This window comes from Ambystoma mexicanum, chromosome 8, assembly GCF_040938575.1.
Source record: "Ambystoma mexicanum isolate Mex_15411 chromosome 8, UKY_AmexF1_1, whole genome shotgun sequence".
Lineage (NCBI taxonomy): Eukaryota > Metazoa > Chordata > Amphibia > Caudata > Ambystomatidae > Ambystoma > Ambystoma mexicanum.
Window position 1 is genome coordinate 1562181328 of NC_090929.1, and position 24343 is coordinate 1562205670.

Below are 24343 nucleotides of genomic sequence, written 5' to 3' on the forward strand. Positions count from 1 at the left end.
CTTGCACTTCTTGTCGTACTTGCATGACCCGAATGACACACGGTCTAGTAGGATCGTTTGTCTTGTCTTCACTCTCTCCTCCCTCCTTTGTCTTCTGATGCCTAGAAACACTTGTGTACAGGCTCGTTATTGATATAATATCATATCATGTTGTCATTCGGTACAAATCCCATTTAGAACATTTCGTTCCCATGGTACGATATCATATGACATTTATAACGCGTCTGTACACAAGTGTTTCTAGGTGCCACAAGAACAGGCCTGTGTTGACACTGTAGATTTTTAGTAGTGTCGATATATATAAATGTATGCATGTACACTACGCATATAATAATGGTAGCAATACTCCTTGCACATTGAGCTGGTTAGATTGCCACGATATGGGTTTATAAAGGTGTCGCGGGTAGACATTTGGTTTCTAAGATATAATTGCCCAGCCCTTTGTTGACATTGCAGGCGTTCAGTAGTTCTTGATATACATGTATGCCACACATACACTACACACAGAATAACTAACAGTAGGAATACACCTTGCATATAGAACCTGTTGAATACCAGTTAGTGAGTGCAAAGAATATTATGTTTGGATATTTGGTTCCCACTGTATAAATGACTATCTGTCATTGACTTTGCAGAATTTCTGTTGTCGTCAGTATATATGTGCACTACACAGACAATCATGTTAGGAATGCCCTTTGCATGCTCACCCTGATGACATTTTCAGATGCGTGTCTGCAAAGAATACCATGTTTAGACATTTGGTGTCCAAGATATCACTGACAAGTCCTTTGTTGACATGGGCAGTACACATGTGATAATGGTAGGAGAATACCTGGCACATTGAGCCTGCTCAATTGCCATGGTACAGGTAAGGCAATTCTTTCTGGCCAGTGCTTTGTTCGTATTCCATACTTTGAGTACTTGTGGATATACAACGTGCACTACATGGACAATAATGATGAGATCCACCTTCCTCATGGAAACTGATCAATTGTCTAAATATAGGTGCATGGAGCCCATCATAGTTGCTTCCCCAGGTAAAATGGCCAGTGTGTCATTGACATTTGTGGCAACGCCTGGGGCCTGACCCCATCCCAATGCATGGAGGGAACTCTGTGACCAAGGAAAGCCACCCTATCAGGGCCATGCTGCCAGAGCCATGTGCTACCTGCAAGCAGTATCGAAAGTGTTTTTCTTAAATCGAAAGGTGCACATACTGGAATGTTGGGCTAAAGCCAACACACGTGCCTTCCTCCAGGGGTATATGCTGGCATTTCGAACAAAGCTATAACAAGTGTGTTCTTATATAGGCAAATAGTTGTGTTTTTGGGCAAATTCAACATGCATGCCTCCTTACAAGAGCAAATACTGGCAATATATAGCAAAGTCAAACATGATTATCTTCTTACAGAAGCAAACACTGGCAAAGCAATGTCAAGTGTGCTATTACAGGGACACTACTACCAGTATTTGGCAAAGTCAACATACAGATGTTTTCAGAGGGGCGTACTGGCATTAATGGGCACATTCAAGATTAGTGTGTTCTTGCAGTGACACTTCTGGCCTTATTGGTCAAAGCCATCATGAGTATGTTCTTACATTTACAGTAATGTAATTATTGGGCACTGCCAGGTTGAGTGTGTTCGTACATAGGCAGTGCTGGACCTAATGGGCAAAGACATCATGGGTGTGATCTTGTAGTGGCAGTACTGTCATTATTGGGCAGAGCCAAGATGAGAGTGAACGTACAGCGGCAGTTCTAGCCCGCAGGGCAAACCCAACATGAATGTGTTCTTGCAGTGGAAATGTTGCAATTTATTGTAGTCACATAGGAAATGCTCTTGTGTAGTGTTGGTGACCTGGCACCTTTGTAATATGTTCAAGTTACCCTACACAATTGATTGTAAATTGAATGGCCCTTTGCCCAATTTTTCACAGAACGTATACTGAAAATATACATTTTTAACCAAATATTTAACAACATTTCTCAGGGCCACAACCCCCCAATGCTTGCTAGGTTTGATAGTGCACCCTCACTACATGCTGTCACTTGTGCTCATTAATGGGACATATTTATGCCTCCAGTGCAAAACTTCAAGAGCCGTGACTGTTGGCTAGAGAGTACCTGCCCTAAGTACAGATTATAACAGCACTTCTCCTTTTCCAGTGAGCATCCGCAAAGCAAGAAGGTAGCACAATGCCCCGATTCATGTGACATTTGGAAGAGAGTCAGTCATGTGAAGCTGCTACTCAAGATTGTCACAAAGTAAAACAGCTTCTCTTGCGTGCCCATAAAAATGTAAACATTATTAACCAGTGGTCGAAGTGGGGTGGGAGTGGTTGGGAGCGGTGCTCCTCTACTTAAAAAAAAAAAAGTTTTACAGTTCCTATACTTTTATTTGAAAACGAAACCATTCCAAATTGCAGGAGGAAGTTGAAACTTACACTTCAGTGCACTGCACTGAACATTCCCTTACACAGCAGGTGTGTTTGTTTGGGGGTTTGGATTGCGCCTGGGAGGAGGCATGACAATGGGGTTTGTGTGAAGCGGGGGCAGGCCAGCAGGGAACTACTTCTTTGCGTACACTTTGACCACTGTTCTTAACTTGTCTTCACCTTCAGGCACCATGGAGAACAATAGATGTTTTTCCTGACCTTTGCTGCCTGGGGTTGCATTTGGAATCACTCACCATGTGGCTCTTGGGAGAGGCTTAACAACAAGAAGAGCATGAGCCACTGGTTCTGGAGGACAAATGTGCGATGGATGGAACCAAGATTGAGTGCATCTTGAGTAGTCTATGTGATCGAGATACTCATGAGTTGTGGCGGCATTGATCAATGTCTGCTCTTGGGTTCTGTAGAGCAGATGCTGGGGAAGCACCATCCTGCTTCCAGTCATCAGCTCAAACGGTGACATTTTAGTTGCAGATGAAGGGGTAGATCTGATGGCCATTAGGACAAGAGGTAATCGAATATCCCAACTTGGCCCAGAATCTGCCACAACCGTTTTTAATATGCTCACAATTGTCTTGTTGTAACTCTCCAATGCACCACTAGAGGCTAGCCGGTAGGCAATGTGTAGCTTCCTTTTGACCCAAAGTATCTCCCACATCTTTGTCATTACTTCGCTAATGAAGTGGCTACCTCGGTCTGACTCGATCCTTTGGGGTAGTCCAAAACGCGAGAAGATGTGGTTGATCATCAGGGCAGCTGCTGTTTCTGCCTTGCAATTTGGGGCTGGGAGACATTCCACCCACTTAGTAAACAAGCATGTCACGGTAAACTTGTACTTATTTCCCCTAGAGTAGCGAATCACGGGCCCAATATAATTGATTTGTAAATCTGACCAAGGCAGTGTCATCCCCCTCTTTTGGAGAGGCACACGGTGTGTGAGGGATATTGGCTGAAATTGTGCACACACAAGACACCCATTCAAGTATTGGTCGAGGTCCTGCCCCATGTGTGGCCAGTATGCAACCTCTCTTAAGATTTCAAGTGTTGCATGAAACCCCCTATGATCGGCTGTGGCCGCATCATGGGCATGACTTAACATCAGGCTTTGGAATGAGGTAGGGACCACCCACTGATCATGGCCAGCTAGGGATTTCCTCACCAACAAACCGTCTTGGGTTCGGAACATTTTTGGACATTTCATCAACAACCTGAGGTTCTCTTTCCCTATGTAATCGGTATATTTCAGGGGAAAGTTCTCAGGGTCCTCAATGTGCTGATAAAACTTATCAATTATTGTATCCCTCTTTTGAGCCGTAATCAAATCAGCATCTGGGGTCTCCTTACTCCATTGTGCAGTTGAGAGTTCATTGTGAGCATTTGTCTGCGACCTAGTGATGGCAGTGGCCTGGATTTCCCCCAACAGGGACTCGATCTCAAGGAGATCCCCTTGGATGGCTCTGGTTTTGGCCAGCTGATCAGATAAGTCATTTCCAGTTTTGTCTGGTCCCTCTACTTTAGAATGACCATTGATCTTTTTCCAGTAGATGGTCATCCCATTCGAGGTGACCAGATCATCAATTTTATGAATTAATTTCCCATGTTTCAATGGTTTATTATTAGCACATAGCATGCCTCTGATTTTCCAGTTAACCAGGTGCTCCACAAACCCGTTCCATACATAATCCGAATCAGTGATTATGACCAGTTTGTGCAGTTGATGTTGGACAGCAGTGAGGATGGCTTGATGCACAGCCATTAACTCTGCCACTTGACTACTTCGGGGACCAATCTTGTAACCAGCGGAGGGTTCTGGGGTCTCCTTCACCCATGCATTCCCTACGCCGGCCACAAGTTCTTTTTCCCTGTTGTTGTCAACATGGTAAGAGCATCCATCCACATAGACAGTGGGCATTCCCTCACACTTGTTTTCTTCAAAGACTTTGTGTGGGGAATTGAGGTATGTCTCCATGTTGTCCTTGATTTTTAGACTTTCGTCCTCGAGACAGTTTTCTCTGGCACAATCATGCAAGTCAGCTAGACCTTGCGCGAGGGGATTATTCTTGTTTTGGCCATATCTGACCTCCACAGGAAAGCCTTGCATTGACAGAATTCAGGAAGTAATTCGGTAATTACTCAGATTTCCGGCCCAGATTCTGTCACTTTGGAGATATTGCATGGGCTGGTGTGGAGTCTCCACTATGATGTGTTCCCCCTGGATAAACGGGCGGTAATTCTTCAATGCCCACACCGTTGCCAGGAGTGCCTTCTCACAGTCGTTGAATTTTTCCTCCACAGAGGATAAAGTTTTACTCGCATAGGAGATTACTTTTTTGACCTTGTCATGCTTTTGGTATAATACTGCTTTTAAGCATGTATTAGAGAACCCTGTCTCCAAGAAGAACTCCTTGTTTTTGACAGGGTAAACTAGGCAAGGCACTTGTGAGAGGCTTCTTTTGAGTTGTCTTACTGCCTCGGCTTGTTCTGGACCCCACTCCCACTTGACCCCCCCCTTCAAAAGATGAATCAGGGGCCTTGTAATCTCTGCGTATTCCTCAATGAACTTCCTGCTGTAATTAGTCAGTCCAAGGAGGCTCCTTAGTTCCCACAGAGTTGTGGGGTCTTTTAATTTCTGGAGTGCTTCCACTTTCTTTCCCTGGGGACAGAGACCCTGAGGAGTAATCTCATGCCCCAAGAAATTGACACAGGTTGTACACCACTGTGCTTTCTGAAAGGAAAGTTTTGCTCTGGCAGCCCTCAACTGTGTCAGAACATAACGGATCTCCGCTATGTGTTCCTCCACAGTTGTGCTTTTGATTAAAACATCATCTACATAAGCCAGGTTACCCCTTTCACCTGGGTTGGGCATGGCCTTATGTAGAAAAATGTTGCATTCATTGCCGGAGTTGATGTACCCGAAGGGAGTCCGGGTCCATGTGTACTGCTGCCCCCGAACGTAAAGGCTAGCTTGTATTGGTCCTCCCTACTGACAGGTACAGTCCAGTTTCAATTGGTTAGGTCTATTGCAGTGAATACCTGTGACCCCTGGATCTGGGCCAGCCCTTGGTCAATGTAGGGAAGAGGCCATCGGGAAGTATGGACCTGTTTGTTGAGCTCCCTAAGGTCGGTGCAGAGTCTCCACTGGCCATTTGGCTACAATATCCCCAGAACCGGATTATTGAAGGTGCTGTGGACTGGACGGATTATCCCACGAGACTCAAGGTTCTTAATTATTTTAGTAAGGGACTCCATTGATGCAAGAGGCCAGCAATATTGTTTCACAAACACTGGAGTCATGCCAGGGTCTGTGGGAATTGTTGTTGTGTGGATGTCAGTGCGACCACAGTCATATTAGTCCACCGCAAAGAGATCTTGAAAATCCAAGAAAACCTGTTTCAATTTTAGCTTCTGCTCCAGAGTCTCACAGGCATCAGCTAGGTTGACTCTCTCTTCAACCATCTGCCTGAAGCCTGGAAAGACTTCTGGTTTTGCTATCTCAGCGGCCTCCTCCAGCTCGGTGGAGAAGTCCCTGGTCAGAGTGCCGATTTGGACTGGTGGCTTCAGGTGTGAAAGGCAGCCCTCATGGACCTGGAAAATCACTTCATCCCTCCTGAAGTCACATGTCACATCTTCCTTACCATAAGGGCAGGAAGTCTACACCAGGAAGTTCCCCCCATGCCGGGTAAAGATCCTGTCTGGTTTTGTGTTGTCATCACTATCACTGTCCAAACAGTCCTTGGGGATTGGTCCTAACAGTTCATTGCCTAAATCTATGGAAAAATGTCAGTCATCAACCGCCATTCCAATAGTGGTGTCTGCGGCTAGAGTGATACTCTTTAAGTCACTGTTATCTACCTCTATTGGAATGGTGTCATGTTCTATATTGACTAATGGTGTTGGGTTTACCCCCAACCCTTGCTGTTGGAAGTAAGCATTTATATAAATATAGGCATCAGGGTTTTTCAATTTCTGTCCTCTTTTAACTTTCACTTCCAGGGAGAATTGTCGGGTCCTGGTCTGCGATGGTAACTTCCTCTCCAATCTGAATTTCAACTGCATAAGGCAGCAGTTGAGCTGACCTAAATGCTTTCTCTGGGTCATCAAAGCCCATGGGTTATCCGCTAATCGGGACCAAGCTTTGAAGTTTATTAGGTCCAAACGAATGGCAAAGCGATTGAGAATGTCACTGCCTAAGTAAAAGGCGACAATGACGTCTCGCACGACCCAACAATTATGGACTATGCTCTTGTTGCCTATGGAGATTTTGAGCATTCACCTGCTTGGCAGGAAATGTTTGGAATTGGGTGTTTCCAGATCCATTTCCCATTTGTCTATCAGTTTAAATGTGGGAATGGCTGTATCTTTTGGAAGTTTGCGAAACATGGCTTCGCTGATGAAGCTCTTACCATTGTTCACACACAGTAGGGCGAGAACAGAGTCCTTCCCTTCATTTAACTGAACAGGGATGAACAACTGCTCTCCAATTTGCTGAATATCAGCCAGGCTTTGAGCTGTCGGCTAGTCTGGGTCCAGAGGACCTTGTTTACACAATCTTGGGTAACCGTCCACCCTTGGCCTCCCCTCTCCCGGATTGGGTTGTCTGGGCTCAGGAAAGTGGGGAAAGAAGGATGGATTGTTTTGGGGTTAGACTTTTTGTGGGTACCTGGGGAAAAGGTTCTGTCCAGGATTTGGGGAATTTCTGCCCTCCTGGGGGAAGTGAGGAGGGAAGTTCCCTGAGTTAGCTGCTGTTTGGTTGGATACCCCCCCTTGGGACTTATGTAGTCAGGGGAGTGAGGGATATCCCATTTGTGGGACTACCTCCTTGGCTCCCTGTCTGTGACTGGCCCAAGGGCCTTCTGGGTTTGGGATTATTCTGCTGTGCAGGCAGGTTTTTAGGCCCCCATCTCCAAATCTAAAATGGGGGCAACCTTCACCTCTGCCACCTTAGCAGCAGCAGGGTTGTTGGTTGGTCTGGGGCTTTTTGCATTATTTTTGTTTTCTATGGGCTTTTGCACCTCATAAATTTGTGTGGCCTGTTCAATGACGCAGTCTAGTGATCTTTTCTCATGAAAATCTCTTACTAGCTGGGTCATGATGTATTTGGGGAGAGCGTGGAAAAAAGTATTCACAAATTCTTTGCTGGTGGTCTGCTCAAAGGCACGCTTTAATTCCTGCACAAATTCTTGTGGGGCCTGATCCTCCCCACATTGCAAGTTGTAGGCTGCCGTGTGAGCATCCTGAGGATTTCTGTGCACTGAAAAGTGCTTCAAGATGGCCGCCCTATAGGTGGACCATCTAAATGATTTTGGTCCTCCAACCCCGCAAAGAAGCTGGAGTATTCTGGTGAGAAGGTCCATTTCACATATTGAATACAGCTTTCCATCATCTGCTCAAAGAGTTCTAAGTGCTCCCAAACAGAATATTTAGCTTTCTTATGATAGGGCATGATGAAGCTCCTTATCGCTTTGATTTGCTTTAGGGGGTCCTTGAGCAAGGCCCTTTTTGCCTTATTGGCCTTCTTGGTTCGGGTAACACTGGTCCACTCCTCCTCTGACTCAGAGGCACTGCCTCCAGAGGTGCCTGTCTGGTCTTTTATGCTCTCCTCGATTCTGCAAGCCTGGGAATGGCTGGCAGAATGTGGGGACCTAGTCTCCTGTGTCCTGGGGCGCTCAGAGGAGTCTTCTGATTCCTCCTTGCTCCCAGGATTTGATGAGTACCCCAACACCCACTGTCCTAGCTGGGCAGAGGTTTTTTAAAATGCCCTTAGTGGGCCTATTCTCATGGATTTCCCCACTAAATTTCACAGTACTTGGGTACCCATACCCAGATGCCCCCCATCCATTCCTGGGAGGTGCTGGTCTATGAGCCCCATATTTCTCATTGGATTGAAATCTGCCATCCCTTGGTTCATGTGCGCCAGTGGGCATGGGGGTGGCAGAGTCCAGGGATTGGAAGAGGTGAAGGCCTCTGGTACTAGGGTTCCTGAGGTTATGCTCAGGTGTTTCCCTTTCCCAGCGAACCTCATCTCTGTCAGCCCCTGCTCCCTGTTGCCATGCAAGAACCTGAGCTTTCTGTTCCTCAATCAAGGCCTTGCTAGTTTCTATCAATCTCTTTTGCATGGCTACCTGCCTGTGGAGCCTGTCATTGTTCTCACAGAGAGCCTCATTTTCTCTCTGTGCTTCTTGTGTTGTTTTAGAGTACTGGGCCAGTCTTTGCTGCAGGAGGGTTACCTCCTGAGACCTGTCCATACTAGCCTGGTCCTTCCTTGCTAGAGCATCTTCCACCCTCCTGGTGTGCTCTAACCATTTTTGATGGTCTTTTTGGAGGTCACCCAATCCCTGAAGGGCCAGGTGATTTTCTTCCAGCTTCTCTTTTAAATAGCAGACTTCCTGGCCCAAGGTGCCCCTTTCCTGAGCAAGAGCCTGCCTCTGTGCTGCCAGGTCGTCCCTCTGTCTGTGAAGCGCACCAGCTTTCTGGCGCTCTTCATCAAATTCTGCCTGGGTGTCCAGGTCTTTCAGGATTAATTTATTACTCTCCTCTTTCTCTCTGTCTAAGTGGCTTTGCAGGGTGACTACCTGCTCTGCGCATGCCCTGTTGAAATGTATTTGTTGTTCCAGCTTTTTCTGGCTCTGCAGTAGGGAGTCCAAACTTTCTTGGTACTCCTTCTGCAGGGCCAGAATTCTGGTATCCTGGTCTGCCTTTTCCTGCTGCAGGATACCCATGTCCTCTTTTATTTTGATTATGTACTGCTTACTTTCATTTTCCGACTCCTGGCTCCTCTGTAGCCTCTGCGCAGAAGAGTCCAGATCCACATCTTACAAATAATTTATTCAACAGGTGTTCTTTAGCCATATTCATCTCTACCAAAGTCGCCATTCTGGAAATATTAATTTCCTTCCTGATTTACAGAAGTTTATTTTATTTTTGCAAAACAGACCGATTCCTTAGAGCATTCCTTTTGAGGGGTGCTTTTCACAGTGTAACACAGCGTGGTAGCCCAGCAGGGATTATGTACCCCACTAGTTAGCACACTGTATTAGACTGTCACAAGTGGTATATCTAACTCGGAAATCCCAGACGAGCCCCCAATCTTGTAAGTGATTTCAACCCGGCACTCCACCTAAGTCAATGCCTAGCATGTGATGCACAGTTGGAACCCTTATTTCTATATTTTTGTCTATAAGTTATTTTATTTCTGAATGATGTATCCTTATATCACACCCCTCTCTTTGAATCCCCCGGTCTCACTGAACCAGGAAGCAGGCTGTTTTGCAAAGTTAAATCATTTATTTTTATGAATTTGAACAATACATATATATATCACACTATTAATATTTATACAATGATCACCATTGGGGTGATGTCACAACAATCAACAATCTCTTTAATCAGAATGAGTATGGAGAAGAAAATAATGCAGCATAGAATAATACTTGATATAGATAGAAAAACAATGCAGCATAAAATAATACTTGATATGGGTTGACTCCATTGCAATGTCACTTTTTCTCCCTGCCCACTACTCAATTCCCCCCAATATGCAGTATACAGAGATGGAAGGAGAGAACACAGGTTTCAGGAATACACACTCAACAAATACAGTTTCAATCCCATTCCCCCAGCAAGCAAAGAGAAACAGGAATGATTTCAAAACAGGTCAAATGCTCTTGAATGTGTTTTGGAATGAATGTGAAAAACACTGAAAAATAGATTTAATTCTCTAAATGGGTTTCAAAACTAGTGGGAGCCGCTTTGGAAAGTTCCAAGTAAAGACTAGCAATGATGATTTAATAACTAGCAGATTGAAAACGGAATTCTGAGGTCAGATGCAAAGAATAGCTGTTTTACACGTGATGAAATTGAGCCAAACGCAGATACGCGGCAAACTTTTCGGCGCGCGAGAAATGCGATTGCGGCAAAACTACAAGGAGTTAAATTTCGTTTCTAGCATGTATGGTATGGAAGTTATGAAGGTTTTAGTAAAGGTCAATTTTTCTCAGAAAGAGTCAAGATTTTCAAATGAAAGATGCGCTTTTGAAATTACAAACACAGATTTTCTTTACACTAAGGAGGCTATGAAGATGCAAGATACCCAACTGACAGCTACCAGAACAGCGCCGCTTCTGCTCTGACTTTTGCCCGCCAAGACACTTGTCTTTCTTCAGCAAATATATTAGCGCAAAGATGATATTATCACTACAATTAACAAAGGACTATATGGATGAGGGAAACATTCAGAAAAACAAGAAAGGTTCTACAATGCAGTTCTGGATATGCTAAAATGGGTTGGATAGGATTACTTAAGGATAAGAGATTGGCTATGGACAATTCTATGCTATAGATAGTCACAACTAAGGTTTGGAATAGGCCCGTCAAAGATCTGGTCAAGGGTTTTGGACTGGAATTCTGCTAGCCCACCGGACAGGATTCAGGCACTCGGTTCTGCCTCAGCACGGCACTCGAGACATGCATGGCCTCTGAACTGGATCTGACCGGTTGGTTCTGGGTTGATTTATCAGGTTACAGCTCTGCTCTACTGGTTTGGATCTCTGGGTTCTAGCAAGAGTTCTTGGCAAGAAAGCAGAAACAGCACAGCCAGGCTGTTCAATTTTTGGTGTGCCCTTTGGAAGTCTGGGGTTAAAATCAGGTTTCAAGATTTTAAAGGCCAGCTGAGAAGGGTTCAGCTTTGGAATTGGGCCTTCTGCTTTCAGAGTTCTGGAGTCTTGGATCTGGGTTCCTCCTGCAGAGTGCTTCGCCAGTAGATCAGTTGATGGGTAAATCTGTGTCTGTCCATCTAAGCAGTCTCTATTTATGTATTTCCCAAAGGGGTGGGTAGGCTGAATTATACTAAGCACACCCTCTAGGAATCCTATTGGTTAGAGTATTTCCCCTCTCCTGATTTGAGAAGGAAATCTAGTGTCATAGTGATGCTGCATTTTACAATCTAGGGAGTACCTCCCCTTTGTTTCAGTACAGTAAATCTATTTTTCACATAAATCATATTGACAATATCACCAAATTGCTAATAATACATATTCACATCACAGATTTAGTAGAGCACGTATCCGTCCGAGTCTCATTTTAGTGCGGGCTTAGGTTCAAAATTGCAAGTTTTTCGGGCTTTTGGTGGGGTACCCAGTGTCAGATCTGTCCCCATTTTTCTCCATACATGCGCATGACAACTGGGCATACACCTGTGAAGTTTCATATTTCTAGCATTATCACAATTGCTACAACATCAACATTTTGGTAGTCCTGTCTCTGAACATCGCACAGAGTTCAGAGTAGTTTCAAACTGTGAGCAGAAATGTCATTTTAACAACACTATATTTACAGATTTTTACCAATTTTGTTCAGTTCTCTGTGAGTCTTTTTCAAAACGATATTTTCTTGTGGGTCAAGATACACATATCTGTCTGGTCCCGCCTCCATGGTTTGCTGGGCCCAGAGCAGTCCCAGGCTATCTTCCTGCCGGCAGTTGTTTTCTGTTGACAGTTGAATCTGCATAACTTTTCAATCAAGGGAGTCTTTTGTCTCTCCTCAGAGCAACAGGCCAAAATCTCCTCCCACCTCCATTAACAACTCATTGACAGTTCCTGAGCAGAGAGCAGGGGGAAGATGCCTTTGTTTGGGGCAAACTGCGGAATGTGCCTTTGAAGTACTGTGGCTAACATTAGTTCACTTTTAAAACTCCATGTTTAAAATTGTCTTTTCTAAATAAACTTACATTTTCAACAAATATACCCACAGATCTCTTCATTCCAGTCTTTTTAAAATATAGAAATTGAATTGTAGCAACCTATATTGCTTTTGATGGCAAGTCTCTTCTTTTCCACAATTTGATTCTAAGACACAAGTTTTAACTAACAGTATAAGTAAATGACAGCTCTGACACAGGCGAGCAGCGGTACTGCACCCATATCTGACAGATTTTTCCAGGCAAGCACCTTTTTGAATGTGGATTTTCTTGTGATGAAATGTGCTTCTCCTGACATTGTGCTTAGGTGGATTCTTTAAATAAAGTGATGTTTAACACCCAACAAGGATGTTGGATCTTTTCTGATGTTTGGGAACCATGATTTTGCACTTTCAACAGCCAAGGAAAAACGGATTTTAAGCACTTCTGGGTTTTCCTTGGAATGCAACACTGCCTTTTCATATAGTTCCATTTCACTCTGTGGGCAGCCCAATGACAGGTTTGGTAGTGTGGTCTCCGGTTCTACCACTGACCCAGGCAAAATGGATTGGCAGCCTATTTTTCAGGTTTCCCTGCGCACTTCTCAGAGATTTTTAGCGCATAGAGCTTTTTGGTGGCCATCCTGTTGTTTCTGATGAACACAGCACACAGTGATGTTGCAGGGCAGAGCCTAGTGGGCCAGAACATCCCATAACCTTCTAATTCCCCAGCCATGTCGCAATGACTCCCCTGCCACGTTTCCCAGTTCCATGCATGACACCTTGAGCCAGCCCTGATTTTTGTTTCCAATTGCATATTGGAACTTGTAGTTTGTTTTTTCCCATGGTAAGGTTGGGCCTACAAGTCCAAGCATGCAGATGAGAGAGGGACGCAAGACTGTCTCGAAGAGTCAAGCATGGAAGTAATCAACTTAGCAGCTATGAGGTTAGTTGAGCTGCTCCTTTGTTACGGAGGCTGACGAAATTGGAGACCGGCTAGTACAGAGGCCAAGGAACCCTAGTGTCAGACAAAGGACCGTCCTCCCCAACCTCCTCCTCACCAATACTTTCAGAAGAGTTGTCCTTGGAACTGGTGGGGGTCTTCCTGCACAACTGCCGGTCTTCTGAGGACTGTCCCTTCCTTGACTTCCTCTTCTTGTCGTGTAAATAGGGCCTAGTTCCCTCAGAGGCCACCTTGACAGGAAGTGTAACCTATCAAAGGTGAACCCCGAGGAGCTAGACCCCCAAAGTACCAGGGAAAAAGCCTCTCGGGCACCAAAAAACCCTGGGAGAATTGTAAAGATGAATAAATGGCTGACTTCACAAGCCTTGTCCTTTAGTTTTGAGGCAATTCCAGAAAACAGGATAAATGCAAACAGAGGTCCAAAAGATCAACAGGATACAGGGAATGGCCCAAAGAGCAAAACTAGGCGTGGGTGTAATGACAGGAACGGGGTAGATCTTGAGACAAGGGAGAGAAAGACAGAAACTGAAGATAGGGTGAAAAACCCAGAAATAGTGTCACGGAAGAAAGGTAAGCAATGGATGTTAGAGGAGAAAGGAAACACCCCAAATCCAACAGGGAACAACGGAAACACCTACCGTGAGATGAGACCAAGAGGAAGAAAATAGTAGTTACCGGAGACGCTTACCAAGCGGAACCGGAAACTAAACAGGAGCGTTAGAGCAAGGCTCCCGGACGATAATAGAAGGAGGATGAAAAAAGAATGAAGGAAGAGGAGTACGCGGAGAGCGTCTAGGAATAGAAACTAGGTAAGGGGAAGCAAGTGAACGGCAAGGGTGGTTCGGAGCGGGATCCAGACACACCGGCAGCAGAACACAGCGTTGACGGCGTACAAAGACATGGACAGATACAACGCGCCAAAGAGGGGGCGTGGTCTCGTTTTATAGTTGCGGCCGCCATCTTGGGTGAGGACTAGACCGGGGGCCATAACCTCCAGGTCCTCCACAAGCTCCACGGGCGAAGTCTGACACCTAGTGATCTTTGGCATCAAGTACTTAAAGGAATAGTTTGCTCAAAAATGTTATTGTCCCGATGGTTTGGGCATGTATTTTTAAGCATACTGTAATCAATCTTAAACATTTTTCCTATGCATCTTACCTTAATTTTCCTCACTTTTACACATCCAAAAACAATGGGTTGGGCATGGACATCTTGTGCTAATCTTTTCTGTTGCTGCATCGCCCTAAGTTCAAATTCCCTTGCGGCAAGAATACAGATCGGCCGCCACTCAAACTGACATCACTAGACGCATACGCCCCTTTTCACAACGTCAATGCACGTCTAGTGTCAACGTTCTCTGTGCGCAAGCTATTGACGTGTCTCCAACGGAAATGCCAGGACACTTCTTTCCTCAACAAATACAAACAGATGCTTTCTGAGCAGTCAACATTGCTTTTCCAATCGTTTCACTGTATTTAGTGTTGATCGCCCGCAAATAGTTTGTGCTGTTCAGCTATCTTCCTAGTACAAAGCCCTGCGAACAGGTACTTACACTAGCAGAACTGAGGTACTTTCCTTTTATTTAAATATTTGTTATATAATCACAACAATAAAGCCCTACCACTATGAGCCTGAGTATTCCGAAGAGGAACTAATGGAAAGAGAAAGAAAAAGAAGCGGAAACTATAGGGTATCGGACGATAGTTGGTAAGATGAATCACCGGAGCATGAGCCTAGTCGCATGGAAGACGTTTGTGCATGGTGTACCTGCAATCATTGCGAGGTCATGTCAACTGAGGTGGAGAACTGCTGCTGCCAAGAAAACTCTGGATGCTTGGCCTACATAGCTGAAGAAGACACACCATCGCTATGCGTTACCGAGCTGCATGACTTCAGGGCAGCCTGCCTCATAAGGTCCTTGTTGAGGAGTATGATGGTGCTTATGCACGAACTTCGCACAAAGGTTTGCCCTCGCAATCCAAGTAATGAGTAAGTATACTCTAGATGTGATGTCATTTTGACCACTGAGACCACTGACATTTCATGTTGTTCTCCTACATTGTCGTAACTTCGATCGATCACGGACGAATTAATTTAGTAAGTATATTGAATACATTTCTCTCGCTTATGGCAAATCAGAGTGTTCATCGCTTACGTGTCTTTCACTTTTAACTAAAAAACAATATTTCTCTATGGCCCAAACCGTTCTGGCTTGAATGGGTGTTCACTTTTGTAATCTATCGATACTTCAAAGCTCAAGTAAATTTTTCCAGAAAGTTACTTTTTTAATGGCAACTATGCCATAGAATTTAGGACGCATTTTCGACTTAGGTGGTACACTTATCTGGTTCATTCAATTAACATTTTTATGTTTCTCTTTCACAGGTGGTACAGGTTGGTGGCCTACTGTTCGTTTACATGGTGGCTTTATGGGAGGCTTGGATTCCGTGTTCGACAAGTAATACCAGCCTGTGTCGTTCGAGCCAATTGCGCCAAATTCCCCAGTGACGGCGCACATTACAGGGGATTTTCACACACTATGCTGCAACCACAAGTATACAATTTGTAGTTTGTGCCATCAACATCACCAAACAAAATAAAGTACAAATGAGCATATACTAATAGTTGTTTGAATTTTTCAGTGAGTCAAGAACACGCTCAATCGTCTTTGAGGGTCATGAAAGAATGGTTGGTGCCCTTTTGCGCTCGCCTCATCCCCATCCTTCCCCCCTCCAGCCAGGGACGTCATTTCACCAAAATGCATGGGGTAGCGGAAGTGACATCACACGACCCTTGACCTCTGATGACATCACAGGAACTGATATCATTTGACCCCACCCCGAAGTGATATCGCGGGAAGCGATGGAACACGAACCTTTCACCCGTTGCCAAAACAGGAAGTGACATCACAGCATTTTACAGTACGAAAAATATGGTTACGATATCACTATAATGTGATGTACATTTCATGCAAGAATGGATTGCCATATGTAGCGTTAAGGTCAGTGTGTATAGGCCCATATTACCAAATTACTGTGAATGCAAGCAGACGTCCATGACCAAATGATAATGATGTGTTACTATATAGCACTTACACTTAAGCGCTTTATATAGAAAAAATATACACCCAATATCACCCAACCTGTCTTGGTACTCATTTATCGACCTCAGAAGGATTAAAGGCTGAGTTGAGGCGTTTAAGAACAGACTAAATCAGTGACTCACCCCCTGAAGTGTGCCTGAAATAAACCTTTAATGAGTTTAGCAATTATTGTACAGAATTCCAGAAAGACACATTATTTGGTTTCCTATTCTTTCTTATTTAGGGTCAGTGCTGAAAGTGTTAGACTTGTGGCACTCCTGTTCTTATTTGTCTTATTATTTTTTTTTTAAAGGGCCTGAACATGAGAGCCAGCCACTCCAGGACCTTGCATTACAAAAAACGAAAAAAGAAAAAAAAGTTTTTTTTTTTATTTCTTTTTTTTTAACAGAGGTCGCAAGGGAGACCACAGAGGTCGCAAGGGAGACCTCAGAGGTCGCAGTTGCGACCTCTGGCGACCCCCAAATGACGTCCCTGCCTCCAGCAGTGGGTAGGTGGAAATGGTCAAGGTGCCAAACACCATGTAAAACTCAAAGGGATCCTTCAGACTCCCCTCTTCAAGACCCCGCCTCAGCAATCAACATAAGTTTGTGTCCCTTCAGCAGTGTTCCCGGCCTTTTTGCGCTCTCCTCATGCCCATCCATCCCCCCTCCAGTATCAATGGCAGTTTCACACCTATGACAGTGTGCTATCAAGGGAGCTGGGTGGGTGGGAACACTCAAGGTGCCAAACACCATGTACACCTCAAAGGGATCCTCCCCACAGGGACCATTGTTCACATGGCCTCTACAGACCCAGTGTCTTCAGACTCCCCTCTTGAAGACCCTGCTCCAGCAATCAACATAAGTTTGTGTCCCTTCAGCAGTGTTCCGGCCTTTTTGCGCTCTCCTCATGCCCATCCATCCCCCTTCCAGTATCAATGGCAGTTCCCACCTATGACCCTGCGCTCCCAAGGTGGCTGGATGGGTGGGAACACTCAAGTTTCCAAACACCATGTACACTTCAAAGGAATCCTCTGCACAGGGAGCATTTTTCACATGGCCTTGCCAGACCCAGTGCCCCCAACTCCCCTCTTCAAGACCCCACCTCCGGCAATCAAGATATGTTTGTGTCCCTTCAGCAGTGTTCCGGCCTTTTTATGCTCGCCTCATGCCCATCCATTCCCCCTCCAGTATCAATGACAGTTCACACGTGTGACCATGCGCTCCCAAGGGGGCTGGGAACAGTCAAGTTGCCAAACACCATGTACACCTCAAAGGGATCTTCCACACGATGACCATTGTTCACATGGCCTCCCCAGACCCAGTGTCTCCAGACTCTCCTCTTCAAGACCATCCATCCACTTCCCTCTCTCCCCAGTATCGATGGCAGTTCGCACCTAAGACCATGCGCTCCCAAGGCAGCTGGGTGGGTGGGGACACTCAAGGTGCCACAAGCTGCGTAATCGCTAGCCTCTGTGTAGCACTTAAAATATACATTACGCATCATACAAAATTATGCAGACTCTTTGTTTTTGTCTTGGCAATAAAGGCAATAAAAGTCTGTGGCTTTTATTAAACATAACAATAATAAACGAAACAAGATTACTGTGTTTATGTCACAAATCAACAGGTGTGCAGCGTTATCATGGTTATGAACTTTTCAGGCACTTGGACCGTGAAACAGGAACTGGCCGTCCTTGGCTCACCAAGTGCCCCGTTGTGGCCTTTCAGGTCTGTGTGTTGGGGACCCTCATCTTGTCTCGTGAGCACTCTTGCGCTTTCTGGCAGCTTCCTTCCAGGACCATGCCACCACACCTGAGTGGGTCCAGGGCCACTCGGGTTCACCCAAAAGACCCTTACTATCCTAAAGCTCTATTCACACACCCTTGTTGCTGGTATGTTTAAAACCTTTGTATGGAATAATTCCATCCAATTTACTGATAGGTGTGTTCCATTTTTGTGGAAACGCTCTGGGTCACAATAGACTGCTCCCACCGGGATATAATCATCTTTTTAAATGGTAGCTTGCTTCTTTACTCTGTGGTCCACTTTCCTGTCCTACCCACAAAGGAATGTCACACAATACATGCTGATATGTAGGGTTTCTCTTATCGGTTAAAAGATATTCCTTATGTAAGCTCTGGTCTTATACATCTTGTGAAACAATGTGATTTCCAACCTCCTATCTAGTTGACTACTTGTGTCCCCATGTCTCCATTCCATGCTCATGCGGCTCAAAGAATGCATTCCATATTCTATGATATCCATTGTCCACGTGGCCAGGCCAGACCCAGTGTCTCCTGACTTCTCTCTTGAAGACCCCGTCCCTGCAATCAACAAATGTTTTTGTCTGTTGAACCGTGTTCAGGACTTTTGCACTCACCTCGTCCCCATCCATCCTCATCCCTAGTATCAATGGCAGTAGGCACTATGAACAGGGTCGTACTGGGCCATAAGTTCATCTCGGTCACCAATGAAAACATGGCACACAGTTCGAAGTCGCTATTCATTCCATTTCGAACACCGTTTGAATATTACCCAAAGGTAAGTATTTTGATGAAAAGGTGATGGAAATTGTGCATTTAAAAAATATATATATTCAGCAACAGTGTTCAGTACTACTAGCCGCATATTGAAGTACCACATCAAATTGGCCCACATGGCCCAAAAAAGTGGGACACTTTCGTAAAAGAAATGACCCACACAAGCATTTTGCATTTGTGGTTCAACTACCTATCACGGTTAAATTACCTATCTCAAACTCACGCACCTTAACAATCCATCTAGTGTACAGACCACCTGGTCCCATTGGTTCATTCGAGGAGGATATTTCTATAATACTATCTGACAATACTTCAGATTCTTCTCAAATACTACTGTTGGGGGATTTCAACCTCGGCTTTAACGATCCCAATGACCAACATGCTTTTACAGTGTCCAATGTGCTCACTGAATTTGGACTCATCCAAAGAGTGACCCAGCCCACCCATGTCAAATGCAGAACCTTAGACTGGGTGGATGATCTAAATTGCAAAACCTCAATCACATCTATTACCCCAAAATCATGGACAGATCACCTATTGCTGTCATTTACCATAGCATCTAACAGCCTTACAAACAAAGCCAACCTAATAGCACCACCACTCCTCACTAGGAACAAAAGGAATATTAAGGCGCATAAGATTACACCTTACATTATCCCCAGCCTTAACTGACTGTCGGACTCCTCTGATCCTGACACCTTTGTAGATGCCTACAATGCCACCATGACTAAAGCCTTAGACATAATAGCCCCACTAAAAATGCGGAAGAGTAAACCCAGAGCACACTTGCACAACTGGTTCACGCCACAAATAAAATCCCTTACAGCAGAAAAAAGAAAATTGGATGTCGCTTGGACACATCTTCCGAGGAAAACAAAACAAACTTGATTCATATCTCTGCCACATACAAAAAAGAAATAATACGCACTAAACAGGGTACTTATAATGAGAGGATTAATAAAGCCAGTTCAAGTACCAAGGAACTATTTGTGATTTTAAGAGAAATGGTAGCCCCCATTCCTCCTACAGACAACAGTGTGAAGGATAAACTCTGGTGTACTAACATCCACAATGCCCTAGCGAATACAATCGCCTTACTACAAAATAAGATTGCTGGCAAAAAAGTGAACCTACCTAACTTAAACTTGCATGCCATATCGCCATCTCACTCCACAAAACCGCTGCAACAGTTCAGATTCTCCCAAGTCTCTATCCTTGAGGTAGAAAAAATCATTACCTCACTCAAACCCTCCAGATGTCAGGGAGACAGTTGCCCGGCTCAGATAATTAAAGACGCTGCTAGAGATCTGGCGCTGTTTATCTCTAAACTAATTCATGCATCCTTCTCATTAGGCACTGACCCTATTAACCTAAAAGAGTCATGGGTTCTACCCCTTCTAAAAAACAAACTCTGGATCCCACTATTCCTACAAATTATAGGTTGATCACAACTGTACCCTTCCTACTCAAAATACCAGATAAACTAGCATACCTTCCTCTACAGGAGTATCTAGAGACCAATCGTCTCCTAGGCATTCGCCAGTCAGGCTTTAGGCCACAACATTGCACAGAAATGGTACTGATTGAACTCAAGACCTAGATCGATCAACTTAAGGACAAAGGGAAAACAGCCTTGCTACTTGATCTGTCTGCCACCTTTGATCTGGTGGACCATAAAGTACTCTGTAAACACCTTGCATCAGTGGCCCACTTTTCCCAGGATGCCTTAGCATGGATCCAATCCTTCCTGAACAATAGGACCATGAGAGTCTTCTTGCCATCAGCGGCCGCAGATCCTATCCCTATAACGTGTGGTGTCCCGCAAGATCCTGCATCTCACCAACAATGTACAACATATTCACAAAGCGTTTGTTCGATGACCTGGACCATCTGGGTGTCATGTATACTAATTATGCAGATAACACCCAGATCCTCATACCTCTTTCGGGAAACTATGACAAGGACATAGCCTTAGTGAACAAAATGTACCTAATCATCCAGGCATGGATGGCCGCCCATGGCCTATGCCTGAATGATGATAAAACAGAGCTCCTGATACTTGAAACCGTGGCCAACCTGAACAAATTCAGTACCAAATATGCCTAATTTAATACTGAAGGAAATAACATCAAAGTTGTAAAGGAGGTAAAAACTCTGTTTTTATCTAGATTCAGCTTTAACCCTAAGTAAACAAGTTAATGGGATCGCTTCGGCTACTGCATATACTTGTCAGCTAATTAGGGCCTGCAAGTCATTCCTTTCTAAAGAAAGTTGCATTATATTAGCAAATGCCCTTATCCCCTCAAAGTTGGACTACTGCAATGCCTTGTACTTGGGAGCAAGTAAGTACATTGTTAATAAAAATCCAAATTCTCCAGAACAATGCTCTTAGATCTGCACTTGGCATATCCAGGAGAGAGCACATCTTGGAATTGAGGAGACAGAACAAATGGCTTTCCACCAATGACAAAATTATGTTTAAAACGGCCTCACTAACATATAAATGTCTCAATAATGGTGTTCCACCTTACCTCGTGGAGAGAATGGTCAACAAATGTACATCGCGCCCCACCAGAACTGTTAACGCTTTTTGTCTGGTCGTTCCCAGATTCAAATTGAAAAAAGCTGGAGGAAGTAGCTTTCCGGGTATGGCGGCGCAGACCTGGAACACACTCCCTCATTCCTTGAGAGTGGACCAATCCTTCCACAACTTTAGGCTTAATAACTCGAACTGGCTTAGAACAAATTACATGTGACTCCTTTGCTGGCCTGCTTACACAAGACCCTGGCTTTGCTACCCTCTGCCACTGTCTGCCCAATGTGCTCCTAGTTCTGTTTGACACTACCTTCCCGCGTATATTCTCACTGCTTCATGTAAATGTATCATCCTGTATATGTCCTATGTAATCTTATGTACATTCTAACTGTATCATTATGTACACTCTATATGTAAATTCCTGTAATTTCAAGCTTAAAGTATACCTGTAACCTCTTGCACGCAGACTCCTTTGGGTTTGGCGCGCCATATACACAAACAAACAAACAAACCCTGGCCCTATTGCCCTATAGGCAGTACGAGAAGGCCTATGCCTGTGTGCTCGCAAGGGGGCTGTGTGGGTGGGTATGTCATATGTGAAACATTGGCATCGAGGCTGAGTGGGTGTCGACGAACACATCACACATTCACATAGACACTCACGTTTCTAAGCCTTTATAAACACATTGACATTTACCAGGAGAACATCTCTGAGATCTACAAGGTATATCGTAATTGAGCTACCTGTTCCCGGATACCTGTTCCACGGCTACTTGTTCCCCTGCTCGCTGAATCGGCTAATTTGTTCATCCAAGTAAGGCTAGGTCACCTATTTGCTTCTCTAAGTTCATCGATCGCTGCTCTGAAAGTTTCTATCGATTTCCACTTATGTACCCAGTAGTCTAATGTTCATTTATCTCATAGACTTCACCATAACTGAATGTCTGATGTATTTTGATCTTGGTAAATAACACATTGCATCACTGTGCATTGTAATAGAATGGAATGTTTTGTGGTCCATGTTTGCTACCATGTTTTCTTTTGATGCTTGAAAGTTTGCGATATAACAATCAATTCTGTAAGAAAGTTATTGCGTGTTCATTCAACTAGGTTACACAGGTTTTCTTTATTTATTTAAAACAAATTTTACAGACAAAGCTTTGTTATAATTCCTTTATTCACATTCATACAGTATTATTTGTAATAATTAATTATTTTTTATACAGATCTTACAGACTTTTCCAGAATGCCTTCATGTATCGTTACTGGTTGCCCTTCTGTGAGCCATGCCAAAATTAAGGGCACAGTCCTACATACATTCCCGAAGGATATTGATTTAATAAGAAGATGGATTACAAATTGCGGTTTTCCAGTGGACGAGATTGAAAGTAGAGCCCAGGCTGTCTTGCGAGACGTGAGGGCCAATCGATTCCACCTCTGCGTCATGCACTTTATCGATGATATGTACGAACAATCAAAGTGCACAAAAAAGCATCGACCCAGAATTTTTCGTAAATTGCTTCCAAATGCAATTCCGACTCAATTTCGGCACATGCTGGCTCAGGTGAGTAGTGGACGATGAATGTGTTATGTTTGTTGGTCAGTAGGACGATGGTCTGCATAAATAAGTATTCTCTATGATCACTCAATTTATTTAAAGTAGTGTGTTGAAAATGTAACTTCGAGAACAATTTAGAGTTTTCAGTGTTTATTTCCATCAAAGTTGTGTTACTCAAGTTTCCATAGTTGCCAGATTCACCAGAAGTTTAAAATGTTTCACTTTAGTATACCTTTTCTATTCCCGCTTTCGGGAGCCTCTAATAAATCAGTGAAATGTGACCCTAAGTATAAACTTCCATAGTGCCCTTTAAAAGTCGCATAATGTTTTCGAAATGTGTTGGTTGTCCTTCTTTACGTAGAGCACACTGATGGAAGCACAGACCCTCATCAGTGACAAAACCACCAACATGTCTAGTATCCCAATGGTGAGTCCTACCGACTTGCGTGAAGTGATATTTTAGAGAGTTGGATGTGGCCACATTTCTAATACTAATGTACATTTCCCATTGTACTCTTTTCTGACAATGTAATGAAAATGAAGGAGCAAGATTTTGCATCAGTTACTTTTCCAGAGTCAACATCAACCTCACTCGCCTATCAAGTAATTATATTGTACGCTGCTTTATATGCGAATTAACTACATGCATGTGTTATGCTTGGAATTTCAACATATTGAAACTTACTATGTATAGTATTGGTTATTTACAAAAAGTGGCAATTATGGGTGTCTCTCTGTATTTACCACCATCGGCATCTATTTTTTTCAGTTTCATTTCACTTTTTCATCTGTATTAAAACAAATACTATGTTATAGGGGGATGCTGGAACTTCAACTACGATCACTTCCTTCTTTGCAACAGGTCCAGAGTATAAGGTAAGCGTACTTACAGTTCCCTTGCTAGAATGAAAGTAAATCATACAAAGGATATACTTTGAGACTGAAATGCATGTAACTTTGCACTGTTTCATAGTTTTCTGATTTTGGTTCTAATGTTACCCTCATGCAGAATACATTACAAAGGAAACATTACAAAGCAAGCTACTTTTGAAGGCAACATTATAATCACTATGGTTTAAAGGGTGATCTCAGATCAAGGCCATGTGTCATCTCGAAAGGTTATCAGGTGAAATCTGAAATGTATACTATGACCAGATCACCTAGACTGCTTTCGAGGTCATGTTTATACAAATGTTCTATTTGTGTTGTGACAGGAAACACTACAGTATATGGTTCGTAACCATTTTAAACTACTTTGCGTGGAAGTGCTCTGTGCGATGAAAGAATTTAATTTTCAGTATGATGGACATTTAATTTTTTTAATGATTATTCTCTCCAAGGAATGTACTCAAGATGTGGAATTAGAAGAGGCACATGGGCCAGAGGTATACATAATCTAATATGAAATACAATTGGGCCTCACAGTTGTTTCTGTTTGTATATATGAAGATATGTCTGACTGGAAATTAAATTTGTTTGATTTAAACCATATAAAAAAAAACATATAAAAATGCTCTTTTTTCAGCTTGATGTTG